Genomic DNA, 13,921 nt, shown 5'->3' with positions numbered 1-13,921 from the left:
CCCTCACATCAGAAACCTCCACTGGTTCCCCATTCAGAAGAGATGCCAGTTCAACATCCTCATGCATGCCCACAAGGCCTTTCATGATCAAGAACTAGCTTATATCAACCACCGACTGAACTTCCATCAACCCACCTGATATCTGCACTCCTCCTCATTATCCCTCGCAAGCAGCTCCCGCATCCATTGTAGCCGCAGTGGCGGCCATTTCTTCTCCTATATTGCTGCAAAGCATTGGAATGACTTCCCTCTCAACATGCAAACAGTACCCTCCCTTGCGTGCTTCAGAAAGAAACTCAAGACATGGCTTTTTGATGGAGACACCGCACCCCAGCGCTCACATATCCCTAGGGTGACATTGCTGCAATTGATTGATTGATGACTGAGTGATTGATTGATTGATTGGAGCATGCAGTCGTCTACAAGATAGGTCCTAAATACGTATGGGACACATTGACCGGGTACTGTCCTAAAGATCCTTGAGGTCACAGTCAGCTCATCTGCTGTCTATTCCATTTCTTGATGAAAGAAATGGGGCAACTCGGCCTGCTCAGTACTGGCTGCCAAACACTGAAATAAACTTCCTTTGACCCTCAGACGTATTTCCAACAAAAAGATTTTCTGCAAACTACTGAAACCCAGCTGTTCAAAGACTAAGCTGGTTTTCCCCTCCTTCAGCTTTATGCCTAGTGCTGAGACTCTCCCTTAGTAGCTGTGTGCTTTACAAATTCCATTATTCAATTATTATCCAACATGGAATGCCTCTCTTGCACAGAGTAGGGTAATGCAGTGATTTGCGCTGCCTTGCCTTACCACACATCTATGAGGCCATTTAAAGTGAACTGGTTGCAAGGTCTGCACTGCCATTGCATCACAAAAAGTGATGATACAGTGGCACAAGGGGCTCATAACCAACGTTCCCTCTAATTAAATGTGTCGCTGCACGGCACGAGGCTCTCAATGTGCATGATTCCCCTAGCCATGTGCAAATTTGTTTCCCTAAGCTAGCTGTACTCTTGAGAGCAAGATAGAAATGGTTGTACTAAGCATTTCTATTCTTCATTTAAATAGTACAATTGTAAGGTGCTCTCACCAAACAATTTAAAAAAGCATAGGTTTTTTTTACATTAATATCTTTATGCACCACAAAACAAGCACAACTTCCTTCCAGATTGCAATTTTTTTTTTATTCTCTGGCTGCTTTCGAGCTACCCAATAAATACGATGTTATTTTAACACATAGCACTAGCTCAGTTACCAAATGGAAATATTTTCCACTATGGCTTGCTAAAAGTCAAGGAAGTACAAAAGATGCTAAAAACACAAACACAGCAGAAGCAGGAAAGCCTTTTTGATACAGACTACACTGTGAGTGTCGTGCCTCAAATCTAGGCAGCTTTGCTGTGTAACTTACTTGGGGTGATAGATTACAGGAGTTTGTGCATCATGCCCTTGGTGAAGTGCCGAGAAAATAACACGGCAAATAAGAAGGCTGTGGGCTTGGCCTAGCACTTAAATTCATGGCAATGTTTAACACAGCACTCTAAGGCCATACTATTGGCAATTCAGTGCTAAGCATATTCTTTTAACTTAACATAACACAGGAAAGAATTTCCCTGTGGAAGCAGGACTAAGGAGCCATTTCAGAAATTGGCAGCTTGCCCCATAAATTTCACAAAACGTTTCTCAAGTCAAAACTGTGCTGATAAATCCTTTAGATGGCTAGAACTGCAACTTAAGTACCTAAACTGAAAAACAAATATTATTATCAGTCGGAAGAAATAGCTAATGTAATTCTTGGACTTCTTAAAATGAAGGATATTGCCAATTAAAACAAGTGGCATGAAAAATAGTTAAATAAATTGGGAAGAATTGCGATACTGTTATCTGTCATGGTTAAGATACAACTCGGTGGTCTATAAGTGCTAACTCATTACTTTCAATTTATCAAAGGAGTAAGGAAATGAAGAGACTTGCTCTAGAGTTAGCAGGATGGCATGTGAGACATGATAATGCTCCTTGAACCTGGTGATCCATAGTCCAATACCTCTTGGCCTCACTGTACCGTCTCAATAAAAATAACTTGTGTGCCTTCTGTTATTTATAATTTTGGGGAATTTATTTCTAAATCTGCAGGGCCACATTATGAGTTGCCAGTGGCGTAGCGTGGGGGATGCAGGGGGGGCCGGCCCCACCGGGCGCAACATCTGGGGGGGGACTCGAGTGCTAAAATCCACGGGTTAGGGGGCGCAAATTACTTGCCTTGCCCCGGGTGCTGACAACCCACGCTACGCCACTGTGAGTTGCCTGTCAATTTAGGAAGAAATACAGCACTTAGAAAATACAGATACTATTGGTGCAATAATTACTGGGTGATGAATCACCTTCCCATGCTGAGTTTTGCAGCGCAGATTTGGGGACAATTATATAATATTCCCATTCAGAGCTGCAGAATTATCAATGTGCAGTATTTTCCCTGTTCAAATTACGCTAGACTCAACTCAAGAGTTTCTTTTACTTTAGCCTTGTCAATATTTGGGCCACACTGTACCTTCTTCACACACATTTGCAGAGAATCACAACTGGAATGCATGACCGTTGTTGTGTGTGCTCCGCAGAGAGGCCAAAGATGGGATGAGTTGGGGCCAGATGTAGCAAAGTCCCAAATTGAGACTTGCAATTTGCGAGTCCCTGCGACTCGCAAATTGCAAGTCGCAATTTGGGATGCAGAAAGGTGTCTCAGACACCTTCTGCGAGTCGCTATGGGGTCGCAAAGACCCACCTCATTAATATTAATGAGGTGGGTCGCAATTTGCGTCCCCATAGCGAGTCAGGGCACTCACGGGGATGGAGGCCTGCTGGAGACAGCAGACCACCATGTCCGTGACTGCTTTTAAATAAAGCAGTTTCTTTTTTTCAAAGTGCAACCCGTTTCCCTTAAAGGAAAACGAGCTGCACTTTGAAAAATAAACCGAAACCTTTTGTTTCGGTATTTTTCAGGGCAGGTAGTGGTCCATTGGACCACTGCCTGCTCTGAAAAATTATTTTTTGGTTCAGTCACAAAGGGGAAGGGGTCCCATAGGGACCCCTTCCCGTTTGCAACTGGGTTACCATCCACTTCAAGTGGATGGTAACTGCGAGTCCATTGCATACCAGTGCGACTCGCAAATAGGAAGGGAACACCTCTTCCTATTTGCGACTCGGAAATGCATTTTGCGAGTCGGTTCCGACTCGCAAAATGCATTTCTACATACCAGATGGGCTTTAGCGACTCGCAAACAGCGTTTTTCGCCGTTTGCGAGTCGCTAAAGCTTTCCTACATCTGGCCCCAAGTGTTCTGAACACCCTTCTAACCCAATGACCAGCGTTCGGAGAAAGAAAGAAATTGACAATGCCTTCAGCCTCAATGACAGAGCAAAGGGGTTATAAAGACCTGGAGTCTACCTAATTCAAAGTATGCATTACACAAAAGTAATAGGGTACACAAATAGAAACACAGCATCCTGGAAATAGCTTACTTAATGGTGCATTCCCTAAAAGTGTTAAACGTGAAATATAATCAGAAACTAAATGGACGACATGGATTAATTCAACATTGTTTATAAACATCCATCGGTGTTAATGGCAATTAGCTTAAGGACATGAATATAGGGACCCATTTCAATGTACGTTTTTAATTGCTAACAGGTGTGAGAACCGTTCCGACGCTGTTCACTTAAAGCTCTGTGCAGATGAGTGCAGCACTGCATTCAGGTGCTAAGTAGGAGCGGGGCAGTTACGGACCCGGCCCTTATTCAGCAACCTACAGAAAGGCGTATAAAGTTATCTTGAACGGGAAATGTTCATTGCTTGCTTTAGTCTGTCACAGTCTATTTTTTGCCAAACACTGTGAGCGCCTGACCAACAAGAAATCACATATTTGTCAAAGGACTAATGATGGCCTTGGTTTTGCTCCCCTCTAGGCTCCAGGTCTCCTCCCAGAAATTATTGATGTTCCTCGTCATTAGCATTTCAAAAACAAAAAAGCATTTAAAAAAACCCCATTCAGCCAAACACCCTCTGTGCTGCAACGCCTTCTAACAATTTACATTGCAAACAAAGGTGCCTTCTCACACCTCTTCCTGTCCAGACTATCTTCAAACTGTGCATCACGGAAGAAAGCGGCATCCCGCCAGCCGCTTCATCAGTTCTGTCAGTCCCATTCAGTCCCTCCAATCAACTCTACGGTTTAGCCATCGTATGACCATTCCTCCTGCCCTTCACAAGTCATACGTGGAAATGTTGTAGGGAGGAAAAGAGCATCACTCCTTTCAAACAGGACACTGGTGAAAATGCAAGGCACTGACTGTGCCTGCCTTTTCTTTGCCTTTCGTGCAGGCCTTATTGTATTTTAGAATCCTGCGTGATCCAGACAATTAAGTGCGTGGAATTTAATGTGGAGTTGCCCGGCCACACTGGCACGCACCTTAAAAGGAACATAGCTCATACCTATGGTCCTTCGTTTGGACCAATGTCCATTGTCCAGGAAGATCACACAAGAAGGTTGACGTGTACTCACCTTAGCCAATAAAGTAATTTGCAGCTTTGGCAACACTATAAACTGACATGGACACAAAACCTGCAGCAAGGACTTTTGACTCTTGAAAACATCTATTGTTGTCTGTTGTGGAAGATGTGGGCATTGTGGTGAGGTGGCTGAAGTACCACAAGAGTGCAATCAATTGCACCAACCAGACGTGGGAAGTGGAACAAGATGTTGAAATCCCTGGCAACCATTTGCCTTCCTGCCAGTGTATGGGACACACATATGTACTCATGCACTCTCCTATTTATGCAGCACAGCACCTGACACATGCATCAGGACTGGTTGCCTGTGATATGGCCACAATGTCACTGGACACCCTTTGAAATGAGCAAGTGGCAAAGAACTGGAGAGCTAGTAGGATCTTGCCATAGGCTGCAATGTCGTGTGAGTGGCAGGTCAATCAATATCCAGACCCCAGTCAGAAACCACTTCTAAGATGATATAAGGGGGGAAACAGACTTTGGGGCTGACGTTTTGGCTGGACATCCCAAAGAGGTTACACCTTTGCCTGAAACTCCTCTCTGCTTTCCTTCTCCTCCTCCTCACATCATTCACATCATCTGACCAGGGCAAACCAACAAACATATTCAGGGACATGTTGAAAGGTCTTTGTGTGTGGCAGCTCAGCTTTTATGTCTTCAGCCAGGCTGTGATTGGCTAACGACTTCCAACTGGAGCTGGGTAGGAGGATAGTAAGCACTGACATAGATGTGTGTGGCATGTTTGCGGGAAAGTTAGAATTCTGATGATTGTTCCTAGATTTAGAATGGTATATTAGATTCACAAATTGACTCTTGAAGACTTGCTTTATACATGACCCATAATTGTGGGTTACATCAGGTGAAAAGGTAGAGGAGAAGATTTATTGCATTTATGAAGTTTTAAGACTTTCTTATAGAATCATGTAGTTGTGTAAGAACATTTACTGCTGTAATACGCACTCTACACATCCACATATGTAACTGCCCAGTGTCTACATGTAGTAACTTTATATTGTCAGTGATGTATTTTATGGTATTTTGGCTGCACCTCTTAAAATGTTTGAGTTCTGCCATTAGTGCGGGTATTCCATCCCGAATGAGGAATCTCCATCCGAGTGTGGCTTTTTCACTCCAAGAGCAGAGAATCTTCACCGAGTGTGGACGCAAAGATACTGCTCGTAAATGCCCTTTGTGAATATCGATTGTCACAAACTTAGACTTTTGTTCTAAGTTTAGACCAAGAGTCTAAGTTTACATTGTGAACTGGGCCCCCCCCCCTATTTGCTCTTGTGGTTCCTCCTTGTACCAATTAATTTAATGGAAGTATGGGAAATATGGAGCAAACAAACATGAATACTATCTGCAAGCATGGTGCCAGCCTTAGACCTAGATGAGGTAGCATCTTCTTGCATGGGGCACTTTAAGATCATACATCTCTTTCATTGATGCCAGACACTGAAGCCCATCAACACACCTACTTTAGCTCAGTCTATTCTGGCCCCTATGTGTAGCTTTAAGTGGCAGTGCAGATGTCACCACAGACATACATGCATGGAGGGCTTATGTTTGTATCCATATCTACATTTACTTGTGTCTGTGTTCTAGGCCTACAGATTCATAGCTGGTGTAAATAAAGCAGCACATTGGTGACATGGTGGTGGTGTACTTATAGCTGTATGTTATTACCCAACTAGAAGAGGGGGGCTCATTTTTCTTTCTTGTACTCTGGCCCATTGCACCTTTGGTTTAGGATTGCTGATCTGAGACCTTAACAAGACTTGGGTGCCCACCACCCATATGCCTGCCCACACTTATGATTCAGGGAAACTCCAATCTCTTGGGGTGCAGAGTTTACTCCTGATCTTGACTCTCTTAGGATACCTAACATATTTGACCACTCAGCACATTGTAAGACATGAAATGGATGAAAAGGACATCCTTTTGTTTGAGGAGACAACCTGGTAGTCTACAGAAATGAATGCCTCTCTCACAGTAAACTGGAAAGGAAGGAGAATCGAGTGCTATGTGCTTGTAAAACCTTGACATCATGGACAACTGTTTTTAACAATGTAGAGCTTTTATTAATGCACAGCACAGCACCCTATCTCACTGTCCGAAAATGTGCACTAATGAATGGTGATACATATATATATATATTTTACTGGCAATCATTTTCAAAGAGTGACTCCATTTGGCGACTAACAGTTGTTATGATACTACTCCTTAGTGCAGAGATTTAGAATCCATTCACTTGGGTGTAATAGCCTGTTGCTGGCTATTAGTGCTATTGTGATACTAATGCAGGAACAGGCAGTACTGGCAAAGGGAGCAACAGAGATGGTATACGTCTATGGGGAAAGAACATTGTAAGTGTTTAAAAGTATTAAAACCTCAAAAAAAAAAAAAACATTCATGGGAAAGCCGCTAACACTAAAATAACATACACATTCAAGTGTCTTAATTGCATTACCTCTTGAGGAAAATTGTCTGCTTCCAGTTTTTTGGAAGTTACAGGCTATATGTAGAAAACCTTTCTGAGGTTGTAAATGGCCCAATTCACAGAACTGGACCCTTTATGACTGTATAAAAGGTTTTTAGATGTATAAATCACAAATTGAATAGGCAGCTAGGAACCTAGCCTGCCACTTTGTCTGTGGCCTCCAGTTCCTGCTTGTTCCAGCCTGATCCAATTGCCACCATTTGACCAAGTGACATCTCCGCTGTTCGGGATCTCCTGTCGTGGTTTTTCTGATTACCATTTTCCCACCAACAAAAGCCCTGCCAACCCCAGGACCTACTTAATGTAGGCTGCATCTGAGGGCGCTCCAAAATCAAGCCCATCTACGTCCATCCTCACCTGGACCATGCCCAGTAGCAGGAACCCTGGCCCCATGGCAATCCAACGCAACACCACAACCATCACTGTATCTGCCACTGGAGCCAACAAACACCACCAATATGCCTCCACTATTATCCACAACCTCAACAACACACTGGCAAACACACTGTTGGCGCGCTTGCCCCAGCGCCATGGTAGGACCTTTCTTCTGCACCCACTGTGATTTCACCTGCAGTAACTCAGACAACGACACTGCTACTCCCAATCAACTGACGCATGCCACCACCACCCCACACCCACTGTCCATCATGCTCCTCAATGTCTGTTCCCTCGGGAAACCCTCCAGTAAACCTGGGACCTCCTCAAAAGCAAAACACTTGACCATCTCTTCCTGACAGAAACATGCCTCAACCCAGTCTCCAACCCGGACATCTCCATAGCCACCTTGCCTGTCTACAACATCATACACCACGACCCAATGCACAAACCAGGTGGAGTACTCACATTCACCTACAACAGAATTATTGACTGCAACACCTCCACGGACTCAGACACCATCCTCATGGAACACCTACACTTCAAAATATGAATGGACTAAAATGCCACCCTGAAGGGAACCCTTGCCTACCACCCCAATCCCCAAAGCAGAATTCTGTAACCACATTGCAGACTTCATTGTTCCTCCCTCTGTCAGATCATTAAAACTCTTCCTCTTTGGGGACCTAAATTTCCACCTGGAAGACACCATAGACCCCAAATTCAAGGCACTCCTTGACAGCCTAAGCAACCTCGGACTCACCCACCTTGTCCAAGAACCAATCCACACAGCAGGCCACACCCTCAACCATTTTTTCTCCTCCAACAACAGGATCACCACCACCTGCACGTCCCCGCTCACAAGGTCCAACCACTACATCATACATTTCAAGACACCCACACCAAGCCAGCCCACCAGAAAAAGCAAAAGCACTATCAAGACACTGAGGCGAAATATCTGAAGAAAACTGGATAAAGTACTTACAGGAATGCCCACCTAACCATGAACCTTGATGTCAACACCAACCTCTATAATAAATGACTCGTCAACTGCCAGAACTGACCCGCTCCGACCAGAAACCTCCAATAACAATAAATGACTCACTGGTACATAAATGACCTAAGGGAATCCAAGCACCTCTGCAAATAACTTGATAGAAAATTGAGCCTTGACAAAAACACCACCTCAAGATCCACATACAAAGCTGCCCTCAACCACTATCACCAACAACTATGAGATGCTAAGAAAAAGGCACTAACTCTCAGACTCAAAGTCAGCCCCATCAACACCAAAGAACTCTACAACATCATCAAGGAGTTTTCTAACCCTGCCAACAACATCATCCGACTCTACAACGACCTCTCAAACTTCTTCAAAAAAGGGGAATCAATAAAACATACGAGGGCAATGGCATGGAGGTGTCATCTCAGGAAGCAGAGCAGGAAGTCATCTTCGACACCATCACAAACTTGAAAATTATAAAGTAGAAAACAAGAAGTAAACACACACACCACATTTATATATAGAATGCTGGTGTTCTTGCTTAGCTCCATCCTGAGCTTTCTGTAGTCATCTGCTTGCTTATAAATGAGTTTTGCAGAGAATAAATCATATCATAGAAGACTTTTCTAGTGCAAAGAGGATGAAGATAACAACTCAACTCTAGATATTTATTTTCTGGGTTTACAGTAAGAGCAGTGAATGCTGGATTATGATTTAATGGTAAATGACCTAAAATACAAAATATATCTGTGATGTGTAATATCTTCCTAATGTTTCATACTCTGTAAATGGTGCTGATTTATTAATAGTGTTATTTATTGTCTTTCCGTGTTCAGAGTTCAGAGGACAGATTGTTTTGACACAGACTCCAGAAGTCCTTGCTGTGTCCCTGGGTGAAACCATCACAATCTCAAAGGTCACGAGTAGGCATGCCATGATGGTGGCTAAAATGTAAATGTTAGTACTGGGGGAGTGGGCTCACTAATCTTTACTTTGCCTCCATACATTTCTTGTGTTAATAATTGGTAGTCCTCCTTCGATCTGCAGTGAGCACTCTAGTGATCTCACACCTCCATCTGGCTGGAGCTATCCACACAAGCAAGGGAAGCAGCAAAGGATGTTAGCCAATCTACAGCACGCATTATGCTTACTCCCTCCCTATAGGAATCAGGCAGCTTCAAATTGTGTACCAGAATGGCACATGGGCCAGGTATTGCAGGACTAGTCAAGGCACAAGCATCAGCCTAAACGTTATGTTTATTCTGTGGTCTATCACAAACAATGCATGTTAATTTATTTTTAAGTACCACACAGGGTAGAACAGTTTTCAGGCTTTTGGTAAGGCCTCAGACTTGTCCTACTAAAGAACTGACCCAAAACATGCACTGGGGGACTCGTAGCAAAGTACATTGATGAGTGGCCCCAGGAGAGATGCTCTGGAGAAAAACAGATATATGTCCCTTAAAACAGTCCCTAATGACGTACAAATGACGGATGGGTTGTATTTGCCATCTCTGTCTGCAGCATTAATCCTCTATCTTGCACATTTCAAATGCATAAAGTATTTATGATCACCTAAAAGTCACTCAATCCTTTATTATAAAATAAGCATTGAAATATTTAATTGAATCAGGCTGCGGTAGGTCTGAACACATGGGGCTTCATTACATCCCTGGCGGTGCCGCAGTGGCAGTCAGACCACCACCAATGTGGTGGTCTGGTAGCCACATTATGACCGTGGCATTACCACCATGGCTGGAGAGCCGGCACCACCACTTATCGGCCACCCGACAGCCTGACGGTGCTGGCGGACCCCCCTCTCATCCAGCTTTTACATGGAGGTTGCACCTCCATGCAAAGGCTGGCGGAGATGGGGCCAGGGGGCCCCATGGGGGCACCTACACTGCCCATGCACTTCGCATGGAAAGTGAAAGGGCCCCCATGGCCAGCACTGTCACACTTTTCACTGTCTGCTAGGCAGACAGTAAAAAGTGCAACGGGTGCTTGTGCACCGGACGCACCGCAACATTGCCGCCGGCTCAATTAGAAGGCAGCGTCAATTTTTGGGCTGTTTCCCGCTGGGCCAGCAGGAAACTCTTAATAGGGGCCACTGGAATGAGACCACACTGGCGGTCCTCTGATCGCTGGAGTTTGGCGGGCAGCCTTTACAGCCACTGTAAGGAAATGCCTCCTTGGCATGGTTACCCCCTGACTTTTTGCCTTTGCTGATGCAAGTTATGATTTGAAAGTGTGCTGGGACCCTGCTAACCAGGCCCCAGCACCAGTGTTCTTTCCCTAAACTGTACCTTTGTTTCCACAATTGGTGCAACCCTGGCACTCAGGTAAGTCCCTTGTAACCGGTACCCCTGGTACTAAGGGCCCTGATGCCAGGAAAGGTCTCTAATGGCTGCAGCATGTCTTATGCCACCCTGGAGACCCCTCACTCAGCACATGCACACTGCCTCTCAGCTTGTGTGTGCTGGTGGGGAGAAAATGACTAAGTCGACAGGGCACTCCCCTCAGAGTGCCATGCCAACCTCACACTGCCTGTGGCATACGTAAGTCACCCCTCTAGCAGGCCTTACAGCCCTAAGGCAGGGTGCACTATACCACAGGTGAGGGCATATGTGCATGAGCAGTATGCCCCTACAGTTCCTAAGCAAAACCTTAGACATTGTAAGTGCAGGGTAGCCATAAGAGTATATGGTCTGGGAGTTTGCCAAACACAAACTCCACAGTTCCATAATGGCTACACTGAAAACTGGGAAGTTTGGTATCAAACTTCTCAGCACAATAAATGCACACTGATGCCAGTGTACATTTTATTGTAACATACACCCCAGAGGGCACCTTAGAGGTGCCCCCTGAAACCTTAACCAACTATCTGTGTAGGCTGACTAGTTCTAGCAACCTGCCACACACCAAACTTGTTGCTGGCCACATGGGGAGAGTGTCTTTGTCACTCTCTGGCTAGTAACAAAGCCTGTACTGGGTGGAGGTGCTTCACACCTCCCCCTGCAGGAACTGTAACACCTGGTGGTGAGCCTCAAAGGCTCACCCCCTTTGTTACAGCACCACAGGAACTCCAGCTAATGGAGTTGCCTGCCCCCTCCGGCCCCGACCCCACTTTTGGCGGCAAGGCCGGAGGAGATAATGAGAAAAACAAGGAGGAGTCACCCACCAGTCAGGACTGCCCCTAAGGTGCCCTGAGCTGAGGTGACCCCTGCCTTTAGAAATCCTCCATCTTAGTTTTGGAGGATTCCCCCAATAGGATTAGGGATGTGCCCCCCTCCCCACAGAGAGGAGGCACAAATAGGGTGTAGCCACCCTCAAGGACAGTAGCCATTTGCTACTGCCCTTCCAGACCTAAACACACCCCTAAATTCAGTATTTAGGGGCACCCCAGATCACAGGAAATCAGATTCCTGCAACCTGAAGAAATAAGAAGGACTGTTGACCTACAAGCCTGCAGAGAAGGAAGAAGACAGCAACTGCTTTGGCCCTAGCCCTACCGGCCTGACTCCAACTTCGAAAACCTGCAACCAGCGACGCATCTGACGGGGACCAGCGACCTCTGAAGCTTCAGAGGACTGCCCTGGACTACAGGGCCAAGAAACGCACGTGAACAGCAGCCCTGTTCAAAACCAGCTACTTCTTTGCAACAAAGAAGCAACTTTCAAAGACTGCACGTTTCCCGCCAGAAGCGCAAGACTTCACACTCTGCACCCGACGCCCCTGGCTCGAGATCCAGAGAACAAACACCACATGGAGGACTCCCCGGCGACTGCGAGCCCGTGAGTAACCAGAGACGACCCCCCTGAGCCCCCACAACGACGCCTGCAGAGAGAATCCAGAGGCTCCCCCTGACCGCGACTGCCTATAACAAGGGACACGACGCCTGCAACCAGCACTGCACCCGCAGCCCCCAGGACCTGAAGGAACCGAACCTCAGCCCAGGAGTGACCCCCAGGAAACCCTCTGCCTAGTCCAGGTGATGGCTGTCCCGAGAAGCCCCCCCTGTGCCTGCCTGCACCGCTAGAGTGACCCCTGGGTCCCTCTATTGAAACCAATACAAAACCCGACGCCTGCTTTGCACACTGCACACGGCTGCCCCTGTGCCACTGAGGGTGTGTTTTGTGTGCCTACTTGTGTCCCCCCCCAGTGCTCTACAAAACCCCCCTGGTTTGCCCCCCGAGGACGCAGGTACTTACCTGCTGGTATACTGGAACATGAGCACCCCTGTTCTCCATAGGCGCCTATGTGTTTAGGGCATCTCTTTGACCTCTGCACCTCACCGGCCCTGAGCTGCTGGTGGGGTTGCCTTGAACCCCCAACGGTGGACTGCCTATGCCCCAGAACTGAGACTTGTAAGTGTTTTACTTACCTCCTAATCTAACCTTTACTTACCTCCCCCAGGAACTGTGTCCACTTTGAAAATAGCTTATTGCCATTTTTACAAAGACTGTATATGATATTGCCTTTATTCAAAGTTCCTAAACTATCTAAGTGAAGTACTTTACATTTAATGTGTTTACTGAAAATCTTGAACCTGTGGTTCTTAAAATAAACTAAGAAAATATATTTTTCTATATAAAAACCTATTGTCCTGGAGTGAGTCTTTAAGTGTGTTCCTCATTTATTGCCTGTGTGTTTACAACAAATGCTTAACACTACCCCCTGATAAGCCTACTGCTCGACCACACTACCACAAAATAGAGCATTAGAATTATCTAATTTTGCCCTCTAAGGGGAACCCTTGGACTCTGTGCACACTATTTCTGACTTTGAAATAGTATATACAGATCCAAATTCCTACCGCCACCAAACTCGGAATGAGGGGCATGGTATAGCTACTCTACGGAAAGCTATGATTAGTTTGTCATAGAGGAGTTAAGACCCATTTGCCAATTCAGTTGCTTATTGCAAATTCTGTAGAAGTTCTGACATTTGGCTCAACAGTAAGTTTGGACCCTTCAGGAAAAGGGACAATGGAGCAACATGAGATTGTCATCTTTGATAGTAATCAGCGATTTCAAGGATTTGTGGGCTCTCTGTACTGTATAGGTTGTGAATGTGTACAATACCTAAACAGTATACAGCCCTTTAAATGGCAACCAGTTGGTTAAACTCATAGGGTGCTCTCGTCTTTTCCCATTGAGTTGAGTCTGCGTGACTTCAAGACTATTGTTGGAGGCATCATTATGAACAATAAAGTGCTGCCTAGTGTTTCACAGAGAGATTTTTTAAGGCCACCTGACAGTTTAATTAGCCTGCCTACATTATATTTATGCATAAGGTTTTAAGGCACATTCCAATGTTTTTGTTGTCTTACTGCAAAAAACAGATCTGTCCACAACTAAGGAGTCTAAACTTACAAGAGACCATGTGATTGCAGCATCTGGGTCAGACACCCTACCAGACACCTCCAATAAACCCTATTTGCCCTATAGGAAGAGAGGCCTATCCATCCTTTTTCA

This window comes from Pleurodeles waltl, chromosome 1_2, assembly GCF_031143425.1.
Source record: "Pleurodeles waltl isolate 20211129_DDA chromosome 1_2, aPleWal1.hap1.20221129, whole genome shotgun sequence".
NCBI lineage: Eukaryota > Metazoa > Chordata > Amphibia > Caudata > Salamandridae > Pleurodeles > Pleurodeles waltl.
The sequence above is the reverse complement of the archived record's forward strand: the minus strand, read 5'-3'. Positions refer to the sequence as shown.